Below are 25,658 nucleotides of genomic sequence, written 5' to 3' on the forward strand. Positions count from 1 at the left end.
CACTTTCTAATTACCTAAATTACCTAGCTGTGTGGCCTTGGGCAAGACACTTAACCCCATTGCCTTGCAAAAAAAAAGTGGCAGAACAACAACAACTAAAAAACTGTTACCCACACCTATCTGAGCAAAAAGAGTGCCAAAATTTATGAGCTTCCCTAACTATGGGCTTTCCCTTAGTTTCCCACATGTTCATCCAAATCCCATCCATTTGCTATTAGAAGAAGAGACTCCCTGCACTTCAACTTGAATACCTTGCTGACTCCTGCAGGAGAATGCCCATGTCTATAGAGAACCCTCCCCTCTCCACCTCCTCTATGTCTCCTAACTGGTCAGCCTGCAGATTGCTTTTTGACTCTTTTTACATCCCTAGCATCTGGCACACAGTAGGAACTTAATAAATGTTTATTGAGTGAATGATTGGAAATGAGAAATTCTTCTTAAATACCACAATAAAATGTATTTGAAATCCAAAGTTCACAATATATGGAGGGTAGGGTTCAAAAAGAATGGGGATGTAACTAGCTACATTGGAAAATGCCCTAGAATTAGAATCATAATATTAAGAATCCCAGCTAGGGAGTAATAGGGGGGCGGAGCCAAGATGGCGACAAGAAGGGATCCAGTCTTAGGAGCTCTCTGATAAAATTCATCAGCTAAGGACTCTGACTAAACTTTCGAGAGACAGAACCCACAAAGGGACCCAGTGAGGCAGTTCTACTCAAGGTAACCTGGAAAAGAGCAGAAAGGCTCTGCTCTCCGGGGTCGGAGAGGCGGCCCGCCAGAGGGGTGGCCCACCAGAGGAAAAGAACCTCAGCCTCCCGGAGGCAGCCCCAGGGCGCTGGGGGTCTCAGCTCACAGCAGTGGGGGAGTCTCCTGAGCTGCACCCCAAGGAACACCGGGCACAAAGTGGGGGGAACAGCAGGGGACCGCTGCCAGAGCCCAGCCCTCAGGGCACACAGCAAGCAGCATGGTCTTTCCCCAGCCCTGATCCAGGAAACAGAAGCAGACAGAGCAGTAAGCAGAAGCCCCCAGGGCATGAGCCATTTGAGCTAAGGGTGGGGAGTGAAGAGAGACTGCCTAGCTCTGTCCTCTGCCCCTGAAACAGGACTCTGGGGCTCTGACCACATTCAGATCCTGACCACAATCTAGGCCCCCCCATAGAACAGCAGCCCCCCCCCCACATCAGCCCCTTGGCAGAAGGGGGCGCTTATGGTCATTCACAGACCAGGAGGGAGGACAGAACCTCACACACTGAGACCCTTGTGGGAGTGTCCCAAAAGCTCAAGAAACACCCCAAACCAGGCCCAGGCTGGGAAAATGAGCAAGCAGAGAAACAGAAAGAAGACTATTGAGAAATATTTTGCAAATGAGCCCAAGAAGGACCAAAATACTCAGTCTGAAGATGAGGAAGCACAAGCTCCTGCATCTAAAGACTCCAAGAAAAACAGAAATTGGGCTCAGGCTATGACAGAGCTCAAAAAAGACTTTGAAAATCAAATGAGGGAGTTGGAAGAAAAACTGGGAAAAGAAAGGAGAGAGGTGCAGGAAAAACATGAAAATGAAGTCAGCAGCTTAGTCAAGGAAATCCAAAAAAATGCTGAAGAAAATAGTATGCTAAAAATCAGCTTAGGTCAAATGGATAGAACAGTTCAAAAAGTTATTGAGGAGAAGAATGCTTTAAAAAGCAAAATTGGCCAGATGGAAAAAGAGATAAGAAAACTCTCTGAGGAGAACAAATCCTTCAGACAAAGAATAGAATTCAGGGAGATTGATGAATTTAACAGAAATCAGGAATCAATACTTCAAAACCAAAAAAATGAAAAATTAGAAGAAAATGTGAAATATCTCATTGAAAAAACAACTGATATGGAAAACAGACTTAGGAAAGATAATTTGAAAATTATTGGAATACCTGAAAGTCATGATCAGGAAAAGAACCTTGACATCATTTTCAAAGAATTACTACAGGAAAATTGCCCTGATATCCCAGAAGCAGAGGGCAAAATAGAAATGGAGAGAATCCATCGATCCCCCAGAGAAAGAGATCCCAATAAACCAACCCCTAGGAATATTATAGCCAAGTTCCAGAACTCCCAAGTCAAAGAGAAAATATTACAAGCAGCCAGAAGGACACAATTCAAATATCGTGGAGCTGCAGTCAGGATCACATAGGACTTAGCAGCAGCTACATTGGAAGCTCGTAGGGCTTGGAATACAATATACCGGAAGGCAAGAGAGAGCTTAGAATGCAGCCAAAAATGAACTACCCAGCAAGGCTGAATGTCCTCTTCCAGGGAAAAAGATGGACTTTCAATGAACCAGGGGAATTTCAAAGGTTCCTTTTGGAATGGCCAGAGCTGGACAGAAGGTTTGATCTTCACATACAGGACTCAGGTGAAGCATGGAGATTGGAGGAGAGGGGGGAAATATGAGGGACTTAATGAGGATGAACTGCATGTATTCCTGCATAGAAAAATGACACTGATAATACTCATATGAACCTTCTCAGTTAATAGAGCAGGTAGAGAGAGCTTTTATAGTTGAAGCACAGGAGAAAGCTGAATTCGAAGATAAAATATGGTGTAAAAATGGAGTCAATAGAAAAAAAAGGGAAATGGAATGGGAGAAAGAAAAAGGAGAGGGGGAACAGTCCAAGATATTTCACATAAGATATTTTTTTTATTACAATGAGCTACTGCAATGATATGGAAGGGGGGAGGCAAGGGGGAATGAGGGAAACTTTGCTCTTATCAGAGATGGCTAGGAGAGGAAACAGCAAATGTACTCAATGGGGTATAGACATCTGGAGTAAGAAGGAGGGGGGAGCAGGGGGAAGGGGTGGGGATGTGAATAAAGGAGGAGAGGATGGATCATGGAGGGAGAGTAGCCAGATATAACACATTTTCTTTCTTACTTCTTGCAAGGGGCTGGGAATGGAAGGCCTGCCCAGGACCACAGGGCCAGGTGGATTCCAGGCCTAAGGGGTGGTAAGGGGGCTCAGGGCTTCTTGGCCCTGGGACCAGGGATCTGTCTGCTGCGCCACTCAGCTACCCTACAGCACAGTCATAGTGAAAGGAGAGAGAAAATAGAGTACATGGTAGTGGAGAAATAAGAAAGGAGGGAGTTGAGATCAGCAATGGCAACGGTGGAAAAATATGGAAATAACTTTTGTGATGGACTTATCATAAAGAATGAGATCCACCCATGACAGAGTAGTTGGTGTTGGAACAAAGACTCAAGTACATTTTTTGTTATGATTATTTGGGGGAGGGTGCAGGGCAAGTAGGGCTGGATGGCCTGCCTGGGGCCACATAGCGGAGTGATCTTTGGGTGTCTGGGGCCGGATTTGAACCCAGGTGCTCCTGGCTCAAGGGCCAATGCTCTGTCTGCCACCCAGCCATGCCTACTATTATTACTATTTTATTTTATTTGGGGTCTTTTTTTCTTTTTTTTTTTTTTTTTGGTTTTTGCAGGGCAGTGGGGATCGGGTGGCTTGCATGTCACATGGCTGGGTGATTGTTGGGTTTACCAGGCTGAATGTGGACTCAGGTGCTCATGGCTCCAGGGCTGTTGCTTCGTCCATTGCGCCACCTGGCCATACCTACAATTATTACTATTATTTTTTTTTAATTTTAATTTTTTTCTCTCCCCTTCACTTTTTTGGCCCAAACAAGTCTATCTATATTCATGGGGGAGGAAGAGGAGTATTTTGCTTACTTGTAAACAAAAATATTTTATTAATGTAAAAAAAAACATTTGTACAAAATGAGAATAAAAAAATAAATTAAAAAAAGAAAAAAAGTAATATAAAAAAAAGAATCCCAGCTCTGACAACATTGATGACTACAACTGCCACTATCACTACTACTACTACCACTATCACTACCACCTGATATTTATACTGAACTTGTGATAGGTGAGTCACTGTGCTAATCACTTTACAATTATTATCTCATTTGATCCTCATAATGATCCCAAGAGTGGATTTATGAGCAAGTTACTTGCCATCTCTAAAACTCACTTTAATCATCTATAAAATGTAAAACATACTACACTAAGGGTCCCTATTTCACTGGGTTATTTTGAGGGGAAAAATTATATAATAAAGTATTATATAAAATATGAGCTACTATGTTTTACAAAATGGTAAGACATTAGGAGTATTTCATCAAGAGCAGTACAAAATAAATGTGCCCTGTTCTTGACATTTTGATTTGACACAGTATAAGAGACAGGGTGGTATAGTCTACCAAGAATAGACTCTAAGTTCAGGAAAAACCTGAGTTCAAATCTCACCTCCTAATGTACCAGACAGCTCTAAGACTACAAGCTGCAAAATAACTGCATATTAGCATTGACAGAAGAAGTTTCCTTACTGAAGTTTCTTTTTATCAATTAAATTAAAGATTACTAATGATACCCCCTCCAAAATTTTAAAAATTTAATTTTTATTTAAATTCAATATTTTTTAAATCCCCTAAAGGGAAGAAATAAGTAAAAGGATTTTCATTAGAAATTTAAAAGAAAATCAAAATATTATTCATGGCAGATAGTATCTAAAATTCAATTCCAAAAAATGTAATAATGTATCTAAAACATAAAAATTACACATTTTTAATGTCCAAAGCTTTGATAGGCAAAGGAGATACAAAGACTCAAAGACAATTAGGTATAAAACATATATAAAAAATGCCTATTATGAGAAAAGAAAAAAAACTAACAACTGAGACAATTAAGGAAGATTTCATAGAGAAGGAGTCATGGAGCCATTGCTTGTCAATAAATGAAGAAAAGTAAGAGACAGATACTCATTAAGTGCAAAAGAAAGTTAAGAGTTCTGTTTGACTTAAAATTTATGAAAAGAAATAGAATCAGATTGGAAGGGTACATAGAGAAGCAAGACTGTAGAAGGTTTTACATATGATCCTAAATTTTTATTATCACATAGATGGTCATTCAAAGGTAGACAGTACCTGTCCAGAGGATTGGTAAGCTTGGAGAAAGTCTTTTCACTGTCGAATTAGAAGACAGGTTTCTAAGGAAAAAGGATAGAGAAGAAGTAAAGGTAACAAGTATACTTCCTAGGAGTTTCTAAGTAAAAGGGAAAAGATACAAAATGTTTAGAGTGGTATCAAGTCAAGTGATAATTAAGGATGGGGAAAAACACAGTTAATTTCATTAAACACAAGTCCAGATTTTCATAAAATATATTCATCTATTTTAATCCCTTTTTCCTCTCTTTGTAAACTGTTAATGCTTATTATAGTCACAATAAGAAAAAATTAAACTAATAATTAAATTAAAATAATTAAAATTTAGTCATTAATTTTAAAAATAAAGTACTATTTGATAGGGGTGAAGGAAGAAATAATGATTACAGCAAATTCTTTTACTAGACAAAAGATGTTGGCCTTCGCAAGAAAATGAGTCATCTTTCTCAATTAATCAACAAGAATTCATTATTACTTTATCTTATTAATACATGACATATATTATTAGATAACATTAAAATACAATATCTAAATTAATTGTTATTCTTTTTAATTACTATCTACTACCAATCATGCATTGGGATAGACACTAAAGAGAACTAGACGAATTCAAAGAGTGCCTGCCTGGACATTTCGATCTATATAGGTTTCCAAATATAAACAAATTCTAAAGATGTGTGTGCATATATGTGACACACAAAATAATTAAGAAACAATTAAATGGATGTTTGTATTCATGCATATACTTATTAAATGTACAAACATATATATTACACATGCAAAAATTTTGAAATAAATTGAGGAAAGGGGCACTAGATGAAGAGATCAAAAAAGACTTCAGATAGAAGGCAATGCTTGATCAGAGTTTCCAAGCCAACAAAAGGTCCTAAAAGTTGAAGAAGGGATCCATTCCAGATACAGGGGACAACCTAGGCAAAGCCACAGTGATGGGAAGTAAAATTTCATGGAAGAAAAGCAAGGAGTCTGATCAGGCTGAACTGCAGAGTGCAATAAAAGGAGAAATATATAATAATGTTAGAAAGATAAGTTGGGGTCAGATTGTAAATGGATTTAAAAGTCAACCAAAAGAGTCCATATTCTGATACCCTATAGGAATAGGCAAACAGGAAGCCACTGGAGCCTTCTGAATAAGGGAAAACAAGATTAAATCTGAACGTTAGAAAAATCATTCTGGATCAGAAGAGGAGCGAGTTTAAGGGAAAGTGTAACAAATTCTGTCTGAGGCACCCAGTTTAAGATGCCTAAAGGACATCTAGTTTAAAATGTTCCAATATACAATATCAGAACTAGAGCTCAGAAGAGAAATTAGGGTTGAATATAAATCTGAAATTGCTCTTCATTGCAAAGATAACATATCCAATTAATCTAATGAGACATCTAGTAAAAACAGGCAGGAAAAGAGAAGAGGGGATTAAAAGTCTAGTGGAAGGGGGCAGAGGAATACCCTCAAGTTGTAGATATGGCACAGATGATGTTTCAGTAAAGGAATCTGTTGATGATGGTCAAAGACAAAAAAGAGAGTAATAAGAACCCAGCGAGAAGGCAATATCCAGGAAGAAAGGATGGTAAATTGTCAAATACTTCAGAAAGGTTAAAAAAATTAGGATTATGAAAAGGTCATTATATTTTGCAATTAAAAGATAAATGGTAATAATAATAAGACATAAATAGAAGTACTTCTTGGCTATAAGTAATGGTGGATGTGTTCTGCTTATGTGTTTCTTCCCTACTGGAGGTGTCAATAATGTTTGAAAAAATATTTTTAAAAATGCTTGCCAATCTATTCCATTTTTCATCCATTTGTCCTAGTTTTTATCTACAAAGATCTCAAACCAAGCTTTCTATAGGTTTATTTTTCACCTCCATCACATTTTTGTTGAAATATTGTTCAATACTATTTGCAATCTAATTCATTTGTGGCTCCAGGAGCCACATCTTCCTGCTGGCCAAAAATATCAAAAATAAAAAGTATTTACTAATTAAGGTAGTTTCTGAGTTCCCCATTCTCGATGCTGATAAGAAATAGCTTTAGGGGCAGCTAGGTAGCACAACGGATAGAGCACCAGCCCTGGAGTCAGGATGACCTGAGTTCAAATCAGGCCTCAGATACTTAATAATTACCTAGCTGTGTGACCTTGGGCAAGTCATTTAACCCCATTGCCTTTCAAAAAAAAAGAAATAACTTTAGTTTCATCTATTTCCCATTTTTCATAATCAAAAGCTTGTTTAAATATCTTGGGTTAGAATTATATTTATATACAATGTTTTCATCTTTATTTTGTCTTCTAATTGGGTGTATTGGTTTTTATTAATCAAATTATTCAAATTTATAATAAGTTTATTTTAAAATAAAACCAGTATTGTTAAGTCGTTTCTTTTGTAAGTCAGTTTCACTTTGTGTTAAGCTGTTTGTGAATACCACATCCTCCATCTACTTAACACACTTGCTGAAGAATGTATTGGTGAAGCAGAGTCAAAACGTTCTTCTGGGGGCGGCTAGGTGGTGCAGTGGATACAGCACCTGCCTTGGAGTCAGGAGTAGCTGAGTTCAAATCTGACCTCAGAAACTTAGTAATTACCTAGCCGCGTGGCCTTGGGCATGCCACTTAACCCCATTGCCTTGAAACAAATTTTTTAAAAATGTTCTTCTAAAACTAAAAGGTAGCATTGTGTACAATGGAGAAACACTAGATAATTTCCCAGAATAAACATTGGTGAAGCAAGATAGCCACTTACAATTATCTGACAGTTCTTCTATAAGCTATCAGAATAAGATAAAAAAAGAAAAGTAGAAAGAAGCAAAATAATCTTATTTATTCAAAACACGAAAATACATTTAGAAAAGCCCAGAGAATCAATTAATAATATTAAGATGATTGATAGCTTCGCAAGATACCAAAGTACTTTAAAAAAATACCATGCAAGTCTTCAAAATTATAGAATAACCCAAAAAGGAGGAAGAAGACAAGAGAAATCATCTTAAAATAACTACATAGACTAGGTATCAGCCTACCAATACATAATATTTGTGTAAATAAAATTCTAAAATACTTTTGACAGAAATAAATGGTGACTGAAATAAATTCAGATATTAACTGTTCATGGTTGGGTTGTACCAATATAATAAAAATGATATCAGATAAATTAAAGCTAGTTAATTTACCAAGAGAATGAAACAGACAAAAATAACAAAATTGATCTGGAAGAACCTCAGGCTAGAATTTCAAGAGAAATGATGAGGAAAAAAATATGTAGAAATAAGGCAAAGCATTAGCAGATTTCAAATTATAGCAGTAATATAACCAGATCTACAAGGTAATGATTATAGTCTAGACTATGAGTTCCTTGAGAGCAGAGACTATATCTTTTGCCCTTTATTTCTATCCTATGCTTTGTATAGTAAATGGCCCATAGCAGTCACTCATAAACACTAATTGATTGACTAATAAGAGGAAAACAGAAATGGAGCAACTTTGCAAGAAATATGAGAGAAATGGGAAAAGTAAGGGCAGTGGCAGGCATATTATTCTTCTATTGATGGATCTGTGAAGCAGTCCAAATGTATTAGGTATGAATTTGGAATTATTTAAGAAAAGCATCTAAACTATTCATGTACTTTGACTTAGTGATACCACTAATGGAAAAGTCTCCAAAAATAAAAACAAAAGATCTAACATATATCAAAATATTCAAAGCAACTCTTTTTGTGGTAATAAAGAACTAGCAACAAAATGGGCATCTATTTATTGGTGAATGGTTGAAAAAAACAATGAAGTATAAATGCAATATACTGAATATATTCTATAGAAAGTCAGCCTCGTAGTCAAAAAGAGTTTTCCTCTATCACAGGTTCAGCCCCAAAAGAAAAAATGAGGAAAGTCAAAAGTTTTCTATGAATTCATATAATGATGTAAGCTGAGCCAATAACAATATATACGACTACAACTAAATGAGGAAATCCGATGACAAGTAACTGAAAAATCAATAAAGGTCTTGGGAGAGCAAATAATGAGATATACCTATTCCTCTCAACATATAAAAGCTATTAGGACAGAACATTGCATACTTTCCCCTGATGCGGTCATCGGATATTTCTATTTAATTGTTTTTCATTATCACAAGGAAAGGTTCAGTCTGGAGAGGGTTTGAAAAAACATCAATAAAAACATTTTAAATGAATGCACAGGGTCATATATTTAGACCTAGAAGAATCCTTAGAGGACATCTCTAGTCTAACACCTTCATTTGGCAAATGATGGAACTGCGGCACAGAAAGGTTAACTTGCCCAAGGTCATATACATGTGTGTGTGTGTGGGGGGGGTGTATTTATATATGTTTGTATAAATTAAGGGACAGGAACAGGAGCTAAACCTACTTCAAAGCCAGTGTGTTCAGTTTAATGCTGCCACTTAAGTTCACCATATCATGAATTCAGGAAGTCCTAAATCATCTACTGGAGAATTTGTAAATGGACTTTAAAAAAAATCTATTGATTTACAGCACCCTTTTTCATACCCATTTATGTCCTTTGGCTAATTCAATGAACCCACTCCTTATTTCACCTCTCTGAGAACCTAGATTCCATTCTTCCATGGATCCAGACCCCTGCTCTAATTTCATTTTCTTCTCCTAGAGTTAACCAATTCAACTCCATCTGTAGACTTTCATGGTCAATATTTTCAGAAGACCACCACAAATTAACATAAAGACTATTTTGTATTTGCCCAGTGGAATTTGAGTGCATGATACAAGAATGTTTGCCATTCCTCATTGATTAATGAAGATAACTATGGATGATACAAACTAGTCAGAGGTACTACTCTATCTAGATACACTGATCTAAGTCTTTTAGAAGACCTTGACAAAAAATAATAAGCAGAAATAATAGAATTAGAAAAATTCGAGACTAGTGGTACAAAACAGAGGTCAGTGAACTATGATTGGAAGGCTAAAGTTTGCTGACCTTCAATCTAATGCATTGAAAAAGGTAAGTTTTTTCAAGATTCTATCAAAAAAATGAAGAGAAAGGATACTCTAAGAATTTGGGAGAGCTTTCGGGCAAGAGAAAGAATGTCAAAAATTAGAAACAGCAAGGAGACCCATTTGGATGGAGTATATAGGGCACAAAAGTATATGAAATTAATATGAAAAGTAGATGAAAACTATTATTATGAAAAATTATTTTTAGTTTTTTTTTTTGCAAGGCAATGGGGTTAAGTGGGTTGCCCAAGGACACACAGCTAGGTAATTATTAAGTGTCTGAGGCTGAATTTGAACTCAGGTACTCCTGACCAGGGACAGTGCTCTATCCACCGCGCCACCTAGCCATCCCCGTGAAGAATTTTTAAAAGCCAAGGTAAGAAGTTTATATTTTAAGCTAGAAGCAAGAGAAAAACCACTGAAGTTTCTTGGGCAGGGGAGCAACATGGTCATATTTGCTTTACAGAGACAAGAACTATTTCCCAATTAAATAAATTAAAGTGTATGAAGAATATTAGAATGAAAAATGCAAATGTTCAAATCAAAAAAATCTTCTAAATCACTAATAAAAAGAGAGAAATGCAAATAAAACATCTGAAGTTCTACCTCACAATCAGAAAATTAGCAAAGATTTTTAAAAAATCGTCAATGTGAGAGAGGTCATATAAAAAATCAAGTCCCTAAATACATGTAGAATTATGAATTCATTCAACTAATATGTAGAACAATTTTATAGCATATGATACAAATCACTATTCTATCCATATACTTTGACCCACCAATTTCACTTACTGGGTATATAACACCAAGGTCACTAATATAAGAAATGACCCATGTATAATAATTCAAAACATAATTCATTAAGGTAGTAAAAATGTTATAGAGAAGTTATATATCAAATGAAGAATAGCTGAACAGGCTGGTATATAAACATAATAGAATATCATTGCATCATAAGAAATCAAATTCAGAGAAATTCAAGATGATGTGAATGAACTGCTGCAAAGTAAATGTTAAACAAGACAACAATAACAACAGTAAAAGGGGCAGCTAGGTGGCGCAGTGGATAGAGCACTGGCCCTAGAATCAGGAGTACCTGAGTTCAAATCCAGCCTCAGACACTTAATAATTACCTAGCTGTGTGGCCTTGGGCAAGCCACTTAACCTCATTGCCTTGCAAAAAAACCTAAAAAAAAAAAAGATTAAAAAAATTTTAAAAATAAAAAACAGTAAAGACATCTGAACTCTGATCAATGACTAATCTTAACTCAAAAGGACTAGTGATGAAACATTCTTTAACAATCTTCCAAAAAAGGTGCTTAATTAGATCTGCAGAATTAAATCCATTCTATCAGTTTTGTTTAACTGTATTTCATTGTGAGATTGCACAGAAATGATGATTGGGAAATAATATCATGTTGGAGCAGAAAGGTATTAAGAAAATATTTTCTAAAAGAGAATGTATTGATGATATATACTCATGTTTCAGAATAATCCACAAGTCTTTGAACTCTTTCTTAATCTCAAACTTCATTTTCCCAATATATTTTTCCTCAGTCCTTTCCTGTATTGAACTTTACAGAGAAGTCGCTGAGTATCAACATATTTTATATTGTCTTGCTGGAGAACTTATCAAATTAATCTTAGGTTTTTTTTCCCTCTGAAACAGAAGCTTTAATTTTTTTCACCATGGTCTGTTTACTTATGCTACCAAGGGAAACACTGTAAGCTGATATAACCAGGAGTTCTATAAAGTGATGTTTTTTTATGGCCTTTGGGTAACTCAATGAACCCCACTCCTTATTTCACCTCTCTGAGAACCTAGCTTCCATGAAGCCAAACACCTGCTCTGACTTCACTTTACTCTCAACCCCACTATTAACCATTTCACCTCCACATTGTTCTCTTTTCTCAAACCTGTATTATTACCATTTGGTCTTTGTCAATTTCCTTGAAAGAAGTGATTGTACTTTTTTTGTCTTTTGCATTCGGCTCTCAGCACAGTACCTGTTCACACGGCAAGTATTCAATAAAATTTTACTGATTGTTTTATGTTAAATTTATAGTAAAACTGTCAATTAAGATATAATACAATTCCACAGGGCAACTAAGTAGCACAGTGGATAGAGCACTGGCCCTGGAGTCAGGAGTACCTGAGTTCAAATCCAGCCTCAGACACTTAATAATTACCTAGCTGTGTGGCCTTGGGCAAGCCACTTAACCCCACTGCCTTGAAAAAAAACTAAAAAAAAAAAAAAGATATAATATAATTCCTCCAGCAGTGTAATACATTTAGAGAATTTAGAGAATCAAGATGTATAATGTTTCTTACAAAAAGATGAATGCTAGGAGCAGCTGGGTGGTGCAGTGGATAGAGCACCAGCTCTGGAGTCAGGAGTACCTGAGTTCAAATCCAGCATCAGACACTTAATAATTACCTAGCTGTGTGGTCTTGGGAAAGCCACTTAACCCCATTTGCCTTGCAAAAACCTTAAAAAAAAAAAGATGAATGATGAAAACTATCTTTGCAAGTAGTTGAAATAAAATAAAATTCAAAAGAATTATAATGGTTGAAAATTGTCTTTAAAAAAAAATCTGTGATTTATAGGCCCCCTTTTCATGACTCTCTCTGTGGAAGTGAAAAGGGCTGAGGATCATTGTGTATTTTTGTCTCTTTTATTGGTCACCAAGGTCAAATAATTTATCACCTAATGGCAAACTTCTCTGTACTTAGCTAGGCTGGACCTTGGACAGCAGATACAGTCTGTCACCAGTATCGTATTCAAAAGTCTTTCCAGCTTATAAGAATCTGCCAGATTTTACACTCTGCAGGCAATCCCTTCAAGAATTCACTTCCACATCATGAGGCACTAGAGTAGGGCTTTTTATGGAAAAAAAAAACTATCAGTTTTTAGGCAAAATGCAGAAAAAATAAACTAAGGGAAAAGTACATAAATACCAGAAATAAAATTAAATAAGTTTAATTATTTGTCAAGGTAAAAGATGGACTAGAGGGTAGAAAAAATGCTATTTTATACTTAATGTTTTAAATCCCTCTCTATGGGGATTACACCTCTCTATGGTGTAATTCTCCCTTATTCTAATCATAGGAGACTCCAGGTCTAAGACTGACCAGGGCTAGGATCAAATGGGTCCAAGAAGCTGATTAAAATTTGAGTTTGGAAAATTACGGAAAGTACAACTAAGAAATGTTAATAGAGGTGACAACAACATAGAGCAGACAAGTCAAAATAGAGAACCAAGCAGGAAAAATGAGGAGGTAGAAGACCAGAGGCAATGACATCAGAATTGGAAAGCAGATCTGAAATGAGATTATTGGAGGGGCCTAAACTTCAAACATAGCTCAAGTTCAACAGAACAAAAGCATTGATCTGTCACACCCACATCAAGGGGCTCCCATCATTCCCACCACCCACACAAAGTACCAAAGACTCCACAAGACAGCAAACCTCCCCCCCCCCCCCCCCCCCCCCGCCAGTCCCCATTCCTTACAGCCTAAAACTAATGCTAAATACATAAAGTACACACTTTTCCTGGCTGCTAAGAGAATTATTTAAAAAATGAATAACTTGTCAACTAAATCACTCATTAATTAATGAGTAGTTGACAGTAAAACTTAAAGGGAAAAGTTAAGGAAAATACCAGCAAAATCAAATTAGTATTCAGTGAGGATCTAAAAACCACGAACTAAATTGGGAAAAATATTTTTTTCAATAGTTCAATGATATTGGATTAATTTAATCAGTTAATAATTCAATAAATTAATTTTTATTTAAATAAAATTGGTATGCTTTGTAATTCTAAGCATTTTAACATTATTCTAAAAGGGATCCAGACTGCCAAGAGTATATGAAACAAAGTTAGAAACATTTGGCCTATAAAAGTAGGTTATGTAGAGTAGAAAGCTAGATGAAAATAAGCCTAAGGCTTCCTTTCTGTCACACCATTAATACAACAATTTTACTCACATTCCATACGAAAGAATAACCCTGGCATGTGGATAGGTATCGGAACTGAGTGATTTCATCAGGTATATTCTTAGGCTAAACTGGCATAAAGATGACCAACTCAGGAAAGTGCTTTTTTTGGTAGGGCAACATTAGAGGAGATAGTTCAAACAGAGGCGCAGGTAGATATCCATCTTAATTGCAATGAGCTGACAAATGAACCTGTAGAAATAACTTTTAAAAAAATCCTAGTCCTCTTACTGGAAGGGTTTTGTATTTGAGAAGAGGTTTTAAGTAGGAATAAACACAGAATCACAAAACAAATTAGATAAAGACTGCATCATGTACTCTAAGGCCTCGGAAAATACAGAAAGGCAGATGTCAGCTTAATACAGTTCTACCTAATAGAGATATTCATACACAGAATAAACTGCCTCAGGATTGAATGAGTTTTCTAGCACTGGAGACTCTCAAACAGTCTGTATAATTATCTGTCACAGATTCTATAAATTTCTTCATATGCAGATTGTATTAGATGACATATGTAGATCTACATAGATAACATCTATGTTTAATAATCCTGTATACTATTAAAAACATAGGAAGGTTCATTATTTTTTAAAATGTTGGTGAAACAGCAAGTATTATGGTGGAAAAAATAAATTTTAATCCTCTCCCTATAACCTATACCAATAAATTATGGCCACATCACATAATCAAAAATTTAAAAAACTATCTTTTAAAGTTTTATCACTTTTTAGGCAATAACGTAATATATCTCCATTGTAGAAGACAGATAAATTTTCAACCCTTAAATAAATTTTAAAAATTACTGAGGATATAATAATTTACAGAAAAATAAAAATGTGTACAATATAATTGTAAGAAAACACAAGAGATTGAAAGAAAAAGATATGTCATTAATGTAACAATTAAAAATTCAACATCTAAAAGTATAAGACAAAAAAATTGGTATTTCAATTGGGGAATAGTGGAACACTTGTAATATATAAATTCAAGAGAATATTATTACTTATATAAGGAATCAAAAAATTAAAGAATTCAGAGATATAAGGGAAGACTTGAATGGACTGATTCAAAGTAAAGAAAGCTGAAACATCAGAATAAATACAATGGCTACAATAAAACAATAGTGAAAAGCATATGAACTCATATGAAATGAATTCACTCTTTATCTCAGTGATGAAATACACTTCTCTCCTTAGTAGAAAGCCAGGTGATTATAGGTAAAGACTACTACAAATATTGCCACACTCACTGGTTTCACTTGCCTCTTTCCATGTTGTAAGGGAACATCATATGGAAATGGCTAGTTTATTGAGATATTATTGAGGTTTAACAAAGTCAAATGTTTAAGGTACTAATACAAAAATTCAAGGATAACCACACTTCCAAATGGAAAAAAAAAGTAAAAAGGAACCAAAATGTATGAGTATTATATGCATATTATAAATAATCATTTGAAACTGTTAAATCTCACTGTCAGAAAAATGCAAATTAAAATATCTAAGATACCATTTTACAGTCATGAAATTGGCCAAAATAAGTCAAAAAGGCCAAAACTCAATGTTGGTGGAGTCTTGGGAAGACAGGTACACTCATATTCTGCAGGCAGAATTGCAAAAAGGATAGACTTTTTTTGGAGAGGTCTACTTACACAGTTGCTTGATATCTTCTATCTCCCCTTATATCCATTTCACCTTTGTCAATAACTTCACAATCCATACTCACATTCCCCCTCCACGACAAGTTATTGACAAGAAATCTAATGGAGGGGCAAGGAGAAGAAATGAGACACTATTACATTTCCTGTAACTCAAGATCAAAACTTGGAAGGATAAAGCCAGATTCTGGAAGACTTTGAAGGCTAAGCAGATAATTCTAGACTTTTGGAAATGAGGTACCACTGCAGCCTGTTGTTGTCATTTTTTAACTGGAAGAGTGATATGTGAAAGTCTTGTTTTAGGAAGATTAATCTGGAAGTAATGCCTAGGACAGACTGAAGGTCAATGTGTCAGTCAACATCATTTATAATCATGTACTATCTCCCAGGCTCACACTATTTGTGAGAAGGGAAAAGTTACTAGAGTCGGGAAGGATAACTAACAACATTATTGCAGTAATTCAAACAAAACACAAGGCAATGAAGGTAGTAGAAAAAATGAATTTAGAAGACATTTTAAAATATAACAATGTCGTTGTTGTTCAGTAGTTTTCAGTGTCCAACTCTCCATGACCCCAATTGAGGCTTTCTTGGAAAAGATACTGGAGTAGCTTACCACTTCCTTCTCCAATTCATTTTGCAGTTGATGAAACCAAGACAAACAAAATTAAGTGTCTTGCCCAGAGTCAAAAGCTACTAAGTTTCTGAGACCAGATTTGATCAGAAAGATGAGTCTGGGCCTGGCATTCTATTCATTGTATCACCCAGGCACCCCACAGTATCAATTGGAAGTTGATAATTGGAACAGGGAACAGAACACTGGACCCACAATCATGAAGACCTTGTTTAGAATCCTGACTTAGACATTTCCTAACTGTGTGACCCTGAGCAATTCTGCATAATTTTCTCATCTATAAAGCAATTCATAATAGCAGTTACTTCCCAAGGTTGTTGTTAAGATTTAATGAGAATAATCTTTGTTAAGCATTTTGTAAACCAAAAATACTATATAAATGCTAACTAGTACTGCTATTTCCACTATTTTTGTTGTGAGTTATCATTTTTTTTAAATTATTAAATGACAGACTGTCTTGTGCTGCCTGACTAATCCCTTTAGATTTAAAGGGCTCCTCTGTTCCTTCTTTACCAGTGATATCTTTCCGGACAGATCAGAGAACCCAAAAAGTGAAAGAAGCTAGGGAATGAAATGAGTTGTTCTCTCTCCTTATCACTGCAATCATACTCTAATGTTTAGGAGCGTGGCCCCAGAGATTCTGAAATAACTTCTGCCATGCTATCATGAATAAATACTAAATACTGTATAAATATGCAATATTTTATGATTTATAGTCCAATTATCCAGTTTAACCTACCTAACAAAACTATATAATTTAACACAAAGCATTGGTGTGGTACATTGCTTAATTGGTACAGTATCTGACACTGCTTAAATTTCTTTTGATTTGACTCTTTTTATATAAGGTGTATTGTTTCATGAACTAAAGCAGTATTCATATTCAAACAGTTATCTCAAAAAATAAAGTTAATCTTGGGGTTTATTCCCAATTTTGTCATTAGTTAGTTGTGAATCCTAAACAAGTCACTATCCCTGGGTCTCTATTTCATATGTAAAAAGAGGAGTTTGGATTACATCAATTCTTAAAGTATAGGTAACTGACCTGAGATGCTTTTAGAAGCAAAACTCTTTCTATAATACTAAGACATTAATTGCCTATTCAAAAATTTCCTTTCCCAACTACATAAATGTGTGAAGTCAGATTTTTTAATATACTTCAGTCAAAGCAACATACAACAACAGGCTAAGTGCAGAAACACAAAGATTTAGCTATTTTCTATTCAAGAGATTTGAAAAAAATGCAAAACAATATTACTCTTCTAACTTTTTGTTTTGGAAAACATGACTGTTTTTCAAAAAATGAATTATTCATGTTTAAAAACTATCAGTTTTCATTCTAATACTGATAGATAAAATGAACATGAACAATAGCCTTCTGAGGTCTTCATGAATTTTTAGGAGCAAAAAAGGATTCTCAATAAATATTAGGAGTATAAAGGGGTTGAAAGACCTAAAAGATTGAGAATCACTGGTCTATATTATCTCTAAACAAGGATCCTTCCTCTGGTTTCTTTTCTTCCTAATGCCTCTAAGTACAGGTACCTCCCAAACTCTGTCCTCAGTCTTCTTCCCTCCCCCACACTCCCTTAGACACCTCACCTAATTCCCAAATGTTAATTATGATTTTTGTGGAGAGGACTAAATAGTCTGGATCTCTACTTCCCACTTCCAGTATCCCACTTAAAACTGGTTGTCCTCTCATAATTTCAGATTCAAAATATACCACACATATAATCTTACCCCAACAATCTGCTCAACTTCCCCACTGCCCTGTTTGTGGTGATTCTCCAGGTTACCCAATTTAAACACTTGAGTCTTCAAGTCTTCCTTCTCACATGCCATATACTATACTTCCTTTTCATTCCCTGCCAATCCTTGGTTTAGGATCAAATGAATTCACTAGGACTCCTGGAAAAGCCTTTTTATCTTTTCTCCCATCCCTTCATCCTTCCCAACTTGAATTTATCTTTGATACCACTATCAAAACAATATTCCAAATATGCAGTTCTCTCTATTACTAACAGAAATAACTTAAAATTGCCTTCTAAATGAAATATAGACTTCTTAACCTAGTATACAAGATCCATAACACACTAGTTCCAATTTCCATTCAAACATTTCCTTTATAAACACTATGGCCCAACAACATTGAAATAATGTTCCCCAGGCTCATCACGCTCTTTGTTGTCTCTGTTCAAGTATACATACAATCAATCATTCAACATCCCTAAAGTGACTTCATGTCAGACTTCTCTGCCTTTGGAAATCCTTCTCTTAAAAAGTCTACTCTCTTAAAAAGTACTTCCAGGCACTCTCCTTTAATTCCTTCCAGTTTAAAGTGAGCTGTCCTTATCTCAGTTATCTCATGTCACTTTTTCACCAATTAAACATCATCTAACTTAGGCTGTAGCTACTTGTTCATATGACTCAGCTCAGGTGCCACTTCCTGTGAAACCTTCCTGATATCTTCCTTCCCTCCACAGTTTCTCTTTTCTCCCTCCTCAAGTTCTATTGTGTTTATTCATCTGTCTACAAGTTATAACTCTTACTCTACTTGGGAGTAGGATTCTGGTACCCACTATCAATTAATCAACAAGTATTTATTAGACATCTACTATGCCTCAGGCTCTCAGTCCTGGAAAGTTTGGTTTTATTTTCATTTATAGACTGACAGACACATAAGACACTGAATAAATATTTGTCAAATTAAAAGATCTCCAATGGCTTCCTTGAAAGAAGGCCCCTTGAGGGCAGAGACTGGGCCACTGTTCTTTATACTTTCATAGAGAGACAAGTTGAGACAGTGTGACAGAAGAGAGACAAGTTGAGACAGTGTGACAGTGGACAAAGTCAATTTCTGACTCAATTAGAGCCAAGTTCAAAGGCTGCCTATGCCTGAACACACAGAGATTGGGTGGCCCTGAGTGAGTCACTGAATGCTCCAGGCAAGTCTCTAAAAGTATAAATATCTGAACAGGTGCTGACCTGCAGGGATAAAGGGAGTTTCCACATCTGAAGTTCCTATATGCCAATTAAATCGAAGTTCAAGTTTAAAACAAAGCATTATCACTGTGCCTTTCACAGCTCTTTCAAAAATGGATCAGTGAGCTCAAGGATCTGGAAGTTCCTTTCAAAAATGGAGTTCTTGGAAAAAAAGGAAAAATGGGAAAATATAATGGAAGTAATTTTAAGAGCAAACTGGAAAAAGTCACCCACAAAATGAAGAAGGGTGCTAGAATTAAATTTAAAAAAAAAGAATTCAACACTGTATATTGTTTTCAAGATTCATACTGAATTAGAACCAAAGGAATGAGAAAGAATTTATTATGCTTCAGGCAAAATCAGAAAATTAGGGTAAACAATCAGAATTTCTGAAGATAGAAAAGTTAAAAAAAATGGTTAAGAAAGAGATAAACAAGAAAATCATAGTATGTTTAAATGTCACACAAATAATCAAAAATTAACATTTATCAAATATATACTAAATGGCATGGCATTCTTGAAGAAAAGTTAATCTAATTACAGAAAGAAACGGACAGCAAAACTAATAGCTGATATCCCCTGCACAAAGTCATAGTCATATTTAACAATAAGATAAATAAGAAGGAACCAAACTGAATTTTAGAAATTTAGATATGAAAAATATCTGGAGATTATCAAAAGGAATATACATATTCCTCATCCATGTATGACACCTTTAAAAAAATTTTACTATGGGGTAGCTAGGTGGCTCAGTGGATAGAGCATCAGCCCTAGAGTAAGGAGGACCTGAGTTCAAATCCAGACTCAGACACTTAATAATTGCCTAGCTGTGTGACCTTGGGCAAGTCACTTAATCCCACTGCCTTAAGTAAATAAAAAAATTTACTATGCAGAAATACAGCAATATATTCAAAATATTGCCATTCTTTACTGACCAAAATATAATTTAAATATAATCAAAAGTATTTGAATAAAGTATTTTAATGAAAATATAATCAAAAGTATTTGAATAATAAAAATATTTGGAGAGAAACTGGAGGGAAGGAAGATATCAGGAAGACTTCATAGGAAGTGGCACCTGAGCTGAGTCATAAATAGTTACAGCCTAAGTTAGATGATGTTTAATTGGTGAAAAAGTGACATGAGATAACTGAGATAAGGACAGTGAATAACAGATTCAAAGTGAACTGGGGAATAAATTAATTATCCTAATGAAATTGTAATAAAATAATAAATAATTTATTTGGGAAAAATAGTAAGACATCATACCATAAGTTTTAGGATGCAGTCAAAGCAGTCCTAAAGAGAAAATTTTCATTTCTTAACTTTTTCATCAACAAAAGAGAAAGAACAGAATGATAAACTTGGCATACAACTTAAAAAAAACTAAGAAAACAAGAAAAAATTGAAATGTTAAAGCTCACAGTTTGTTTTTAAAAGAAACCAATGAAATAGACAGCTATATATTAAACAATGGATAGCTGACATAAAAACCACCAACATCAAAAACGAAAAAGTGGAACTCAAAAATAAATTAAGGATAATGGAAAATATTAAAAAGTACCCGGTTATAAGACAGAAAAAAAATGAGAACTTAAATGAAATAGATTAATATTTACAAAAAACACAAAATATTATCAGAATAGAGAATTTAAATAAAGCAATCAGAAACATAAATTAAAGAAGACATCAATATATTCATAAATAGAGGGGGGAACTTCTGGGATTACAAGGATTTATAAGTGAATTCTAAGAAATATTCAGAGACAAATTAACTTCAATTGCACTAATTTTTTTTTTTGCAAAAATAAAAGTGGTAGAGATAAATGTGATTCTGTTACTTAAACTGAAGAGTAATGTCAGAGAAAAAAGAAAAAGAGGACAACACACCTGCTGAATTTAATGCAAAAATACTGAATAAAATATTAGCAAAGAGGATACAGCAGCATATATAAAAATTATATGACATGATCAGACTGGATTTATGGAATGCAGAATAGGTTCAGTATCAGAACTTTAAAAATAACACAATAACTTTTTAAATCACATGCTTCTATCCATAGCTGCAGAAGAAACATTTGACATAATGCAACACACTTTAAACAACATGTGAGTGGGAGTGGAGAAGACAGATGGTGGGAATAATCCAGGGATGAGGTTTGGTAAAGTACAATGATAAGAGGAAAGAATAAGGAAGGGCAAGGAATTCAAGAGTAGCAGATAATAGAATTGAAATGATAGTTGGTAAAGTGAGTAGAGGGCTTGTAGTACAGAGGACTTATCTTCCTGAATTCAAATACAGTCTCAGGTACTTACTTGTGAAATGCCCTTTTTTTTAAGGTTTTTTGCAAGGCAATGGGGTTAAGTGGCTTGCCCAAGGCCACATAGCTAGGTAATTATTAAGTGTCTGAGATCAAATTTGAACTCAGGTCCTCCTGACTCCAGGGCCAGTGATTTATCCACTGCACCACCTAGCTGCCCCTCAGGTACTTATTTGTGACCCTACTTGCCTAGTTTCCTCATCTGTAAAATGGGCTGAAGAAGGAGATGGAAAACTACTCCAGTACCTTTCCCAAGAAAATCCAAATCAGGTCATAAAGACTGAGACACAACTAAAAATGCCTGAATAACAAAAACTTAGGCTATCAACAACCCTAGGAAAAAAATACTGCAAACCACTAATAAATAAGAGAATTTAATTAAAATAGTTGTGAGATTCCATCTCACTCCTGTCAGACTGGCAAAAATAACCCCCCAAAAAGGGGAATGTGACCATTTGGGGGGAAGCTATCAAATGACAAGGCTAATTAATCTCTTAATGCAGACATTCTGGAAAAAAATTTGGAAGCATACCCAGAAAATCATTAAATTGTACAGACTCAACTATTAGACATATATAGTAAGGAGATCAAAGACAAAGGGAATGGACTTATGCATACAAAAATATTTATAGCAACAGTTTTTGCTGTGGCAAAGAAGGAGAAACAAAGTGGATGACTAGATATTGGTAAATGTCTCAAATCAAGGTGTTTAGTAAATGCAATGAAATATTATTGCGCTAAAAGAAATGACAAAAGTACATATATTCAGAGAAATTTGGGAACACCAATATGAACTGGATATAATAGTGACCTACTAAAATTTATTGTGCAAGGGGTGACAGAGTCAAACTTGAGCTTTAGAAAATCATTTTGGCAGTTTTAGATTAGATTTGTAGATTAGATCTGGTCATTGTAGATTGTAGAATATTGGAACCAGAGAAACCATTTTGAGGCTATTATACAATAAACTAGGTGATGAAAACCTGAACTGAGAGATATCTATACAAATAGAAAGGGAATATACACATTTTTCTGATTTAATTAATTTATTTATTTTGAGTTTTACAATTTTTCCCCTAATCTCGCTTCCCTCCCTCCACCCCCCCACAGAAGTTAGTCTGTTAGTCTTTACATTGTTTCCATGATATACATTGATCTCAGTTGAATGTGATGGATGAGAGAGAAATCATATCCTTAAGGAAAAAAATAAAGTATAAGAGATAGCAAAATTATATAATAACATTTTTTTAATTAAAAGTAATTGTCTTTGGTCTTTGTTCAAACTCGACAATTCTTTCTCTGGATACAGATGGTATTCTCCATTGCAGATACCCCATAATTTTGCCTGATTGTTGTACTGATGGGATGAGCAAGTCCATTAAGGTTGATCATCACCCAAAGGGTGATATATTCAAGAGTTAAGGTAGAGACAGAAGTGAGATTGATTTGAGGGTGAGTGCTGGATAAGAAGAGTTAAGAATAATACTGAAGATGACTACAAGGATGGTGTAGTCAATTGATGACTACAATTGATGTAGTCTCATCAACTGAGGAATGGCTAAACAAACTGTGGTATATATATGTTATAGAAGACTATTGTTGTTTTAGAAATCAGGAGGGATGGGATTTCAGAGAAGCCTGGAAAGATTTACATGAACTGATGCTGAGAGAGATGATGGGGTGGTGATCAACCTTAATGGATTTGCTCATTCCATCAGTGCAATAATCAGGCACAATTTTAGGATATTTGTGACAGAGAATGTCATCTGTATCTGCAGAAAGAATTGTGGAGTTTAAACAAAGATCATTACCTTCAATTTTTAAAAAAGTTGTCTTATGTACTATATAATTTTGCCATCTCTAATACTTTATTCCTTCCTCAAGGATATTTTTTCTCTCAATACATTCAATTATGATCAGTGCATATATGGAAACAATGTAAAGATTATCAGATTGCTTTCTGGAGGGGGGACGGGGGAGGAGATGAGGGTGGGAGGGAAATAGTAAAATTCAAAACCTTACAAAAAATGATAGGAAACTACTATTGTATAATTGGAAAACAAATAAAATATTTATTTTTTTAAAAAAGGATAGTGTACCTAAAAAAAAGGATAGTGATACTTTCAATAGAAACAGAGAAGTTTAAGTGGGTTTGAGGAAAAAAATAAGTTAACTTTTAGACATATGGAATTTGAAGCACTTTAGGGATATTCACTTCAAAATACCCAATAAGAGGCTACTGGTGTTGAATTGTAACACAAGAAAGAGTCTAGGGCTGAATATGTATATCTAAGAATTAGCTACCTAAGCAATAACTGAACCCACAGAAATTGATGAGATCACTGAGTATCATAATTCAGAGAGAAGAAGGTAGATAAGACATGAGTGATGTTCCAGCAAATAAGACTGAGAAGAAATAGTCAGAGAGGTAGAAGAATCAAGGAAAAACTCTATAGGAGGAAAACTCAGAGAGAAAAATAAGTTGCCAAGAAGGGGGGAAAAAAGGATCAGTAGTGTCCAATGCTGCAGAAAAGGTAAAAAATGATTAGGACGGAGGGAAAAACCTATTAGATTTGGGAATACAGAGATTACTGGTAACTTGGAAAGGGCATTTTCTTTGAGTGATGAGATCTGGAGCTAGGTTGGAGAGGATTTAGATGTGAACAACATTTAATTGCTGTGTGACTCTGGGCAAATCACGTAATTCCTTTTGCCTACAAAAAAAAAAAAACCCAAAAATAAACTAATTAAAAAATAGAAGTGAACAAGAGAAGAATAATGACAACAAGCACAGATAACTTTTTTCCAAGGAGGCTGGGAAAAAGGAAGAAATGGGATCAATCTACTGCAGAGATGGTAGAAATTAGGGAGGATTTTTTGTTTGTTTTAAGGTTGGGGAACACATGTGTTTGTAGGCAGTAGGAAAGGAACTAGTAGACAGGAAAAGACTAAAAATGAGAGGGAGAGGGAGGATGGTAGTACAGGCAATCTGCTCAAGATGACAGGAAAGGAGAAGATCAAGGATACATAGAGAGGAATTAGCCTTGACAAGAAAGGGTCATTATCTTCTTCAGAGATTAGAGTAAAGGAAGAGATAGTGCAGAATGATGTCAAGAGGTTGTAAGACGCAGAAAAGAAGAGAAGAGGGAACTCAAAAGGCCTTGCTTTTTTCAGCAAAGTATGCCAAGGTTCTCAGTTGGGAGGTTGGAATGTGGGAGTGCTGGGTCTGCAGTGGAGGGGGATGAGAGCTAGAAGGAAGAGAAGAAACTTTAGAAGAGAAGGTTAGGAACAACCCCTCTATCGTATCAGCATCTTAAAGAATTTATCATGGTAAAAGGTATCAAACTCAGTAGACCTGCTATATCTCACAGCCAATCCAAAATGAAATACAATTGGTAAATGTTTAACAAAAATTAATTAAAAAAGCATAAAAACCACAGAAAAGGTTAATTTGTGATTTTCTAAGTCAATATGCCTTCCTCATGGCTCTGTTTCTATTTGATTTTGGCCACCACAGGTTCAGAATACTAAAAAGTTTCTGTTTCAGAAGCAGAACCTGCAGATCTAAGTGTAGGTAGGTGGCTCATTTGTGTTCTGTCTATAATCAATGAACATCATGATATCAAATGATGACATAACTTGCACATTGTTTATTATAGTGAGGGGATTGTTATGCAAAGACATCCTTCTTACTGCCTTTTCCAAAACTATTTCACCCCTTGGTCTAATTTGATAGGAAACAGAACTTCAGGTGAAAGTCTGAATGATATATTCACAGCAGCTGTTTGTGGTGACAAAGAATTGGAAATCAAGGGGATATCCATCAATTGGGGAATGGCTAAAGAAATTGTGGTACATGTGTGTTATGTTATGTTATATGCTATGTTATATGTTATGTTCTATTAGAAATCAAGAGGGATGGAATTTCAAAGAAGCCTGGAAAAACTTGCATTAACTGATGCTAAGTGGGATGAGTAGAACCAGTAGAACACTGTTCACCCTAACAGCAACACAGGTGTGATAATCAACCTTAATGGACTTGCTCATTCCATCAATTTAATATCAGGGACAAC

General features: G+C 35.2%; 1 protein-coding gene and 1 pseudogene across 9 annotated transcripts in view; both read right to left on the reverse strand.

Annotated features, from left to right (window-relative positions):
* Positions 1 to 25,658, reverse strand: part of PTPN3 (protein tyrosine phosphatase non-receptor type 3) — a 291,839-nt gene that overhangs the window by 196,621 nt on the left and 69,560 nt on the right. For 2 of the 9 annotated variants that reach the window (XM_074208224.1, XM_074208219.1), the window contains exon 2: positions 4,974 to 5,035. The exons of 6 other annotated variants lie outside the window; for them this stretch is intronic. The gene's annotated coding sequence lies outside the window, so the exon portion shown is untranslated. Of the gene's footprint in view, positions 1 to 4,973; positions 5,036 to 15,639; positions 15,721 to 25,658 lie in introns of those variants that run through there. One more of the 9 variants, XM_074208226.1, reaches the window with a different exon arrangement.
* LOC141503088 (calmodulin-1-like) overlaps positions 1 to 25,658 on the reverse strand; it is an 87,722-nt pseudogene that overhangs the window by 17,657 nt on the left and 44,407 nt on the right.

This window comes from Macrotis lagotis, chromosome X (assembly GCF_037893015.1).
Source record: "Macrotis lagotis isolate mMagLag1 chromosome X, bilby.v1.9.chrom.fasta, whole genome shotgun sequence".
NCBI classification, from domain to species: Eukaryota; Metazoa; Chordata; class Mammalia; order Peramelemorphia; family Peramelidae; genus Macrotis; species Macrotis lagotis.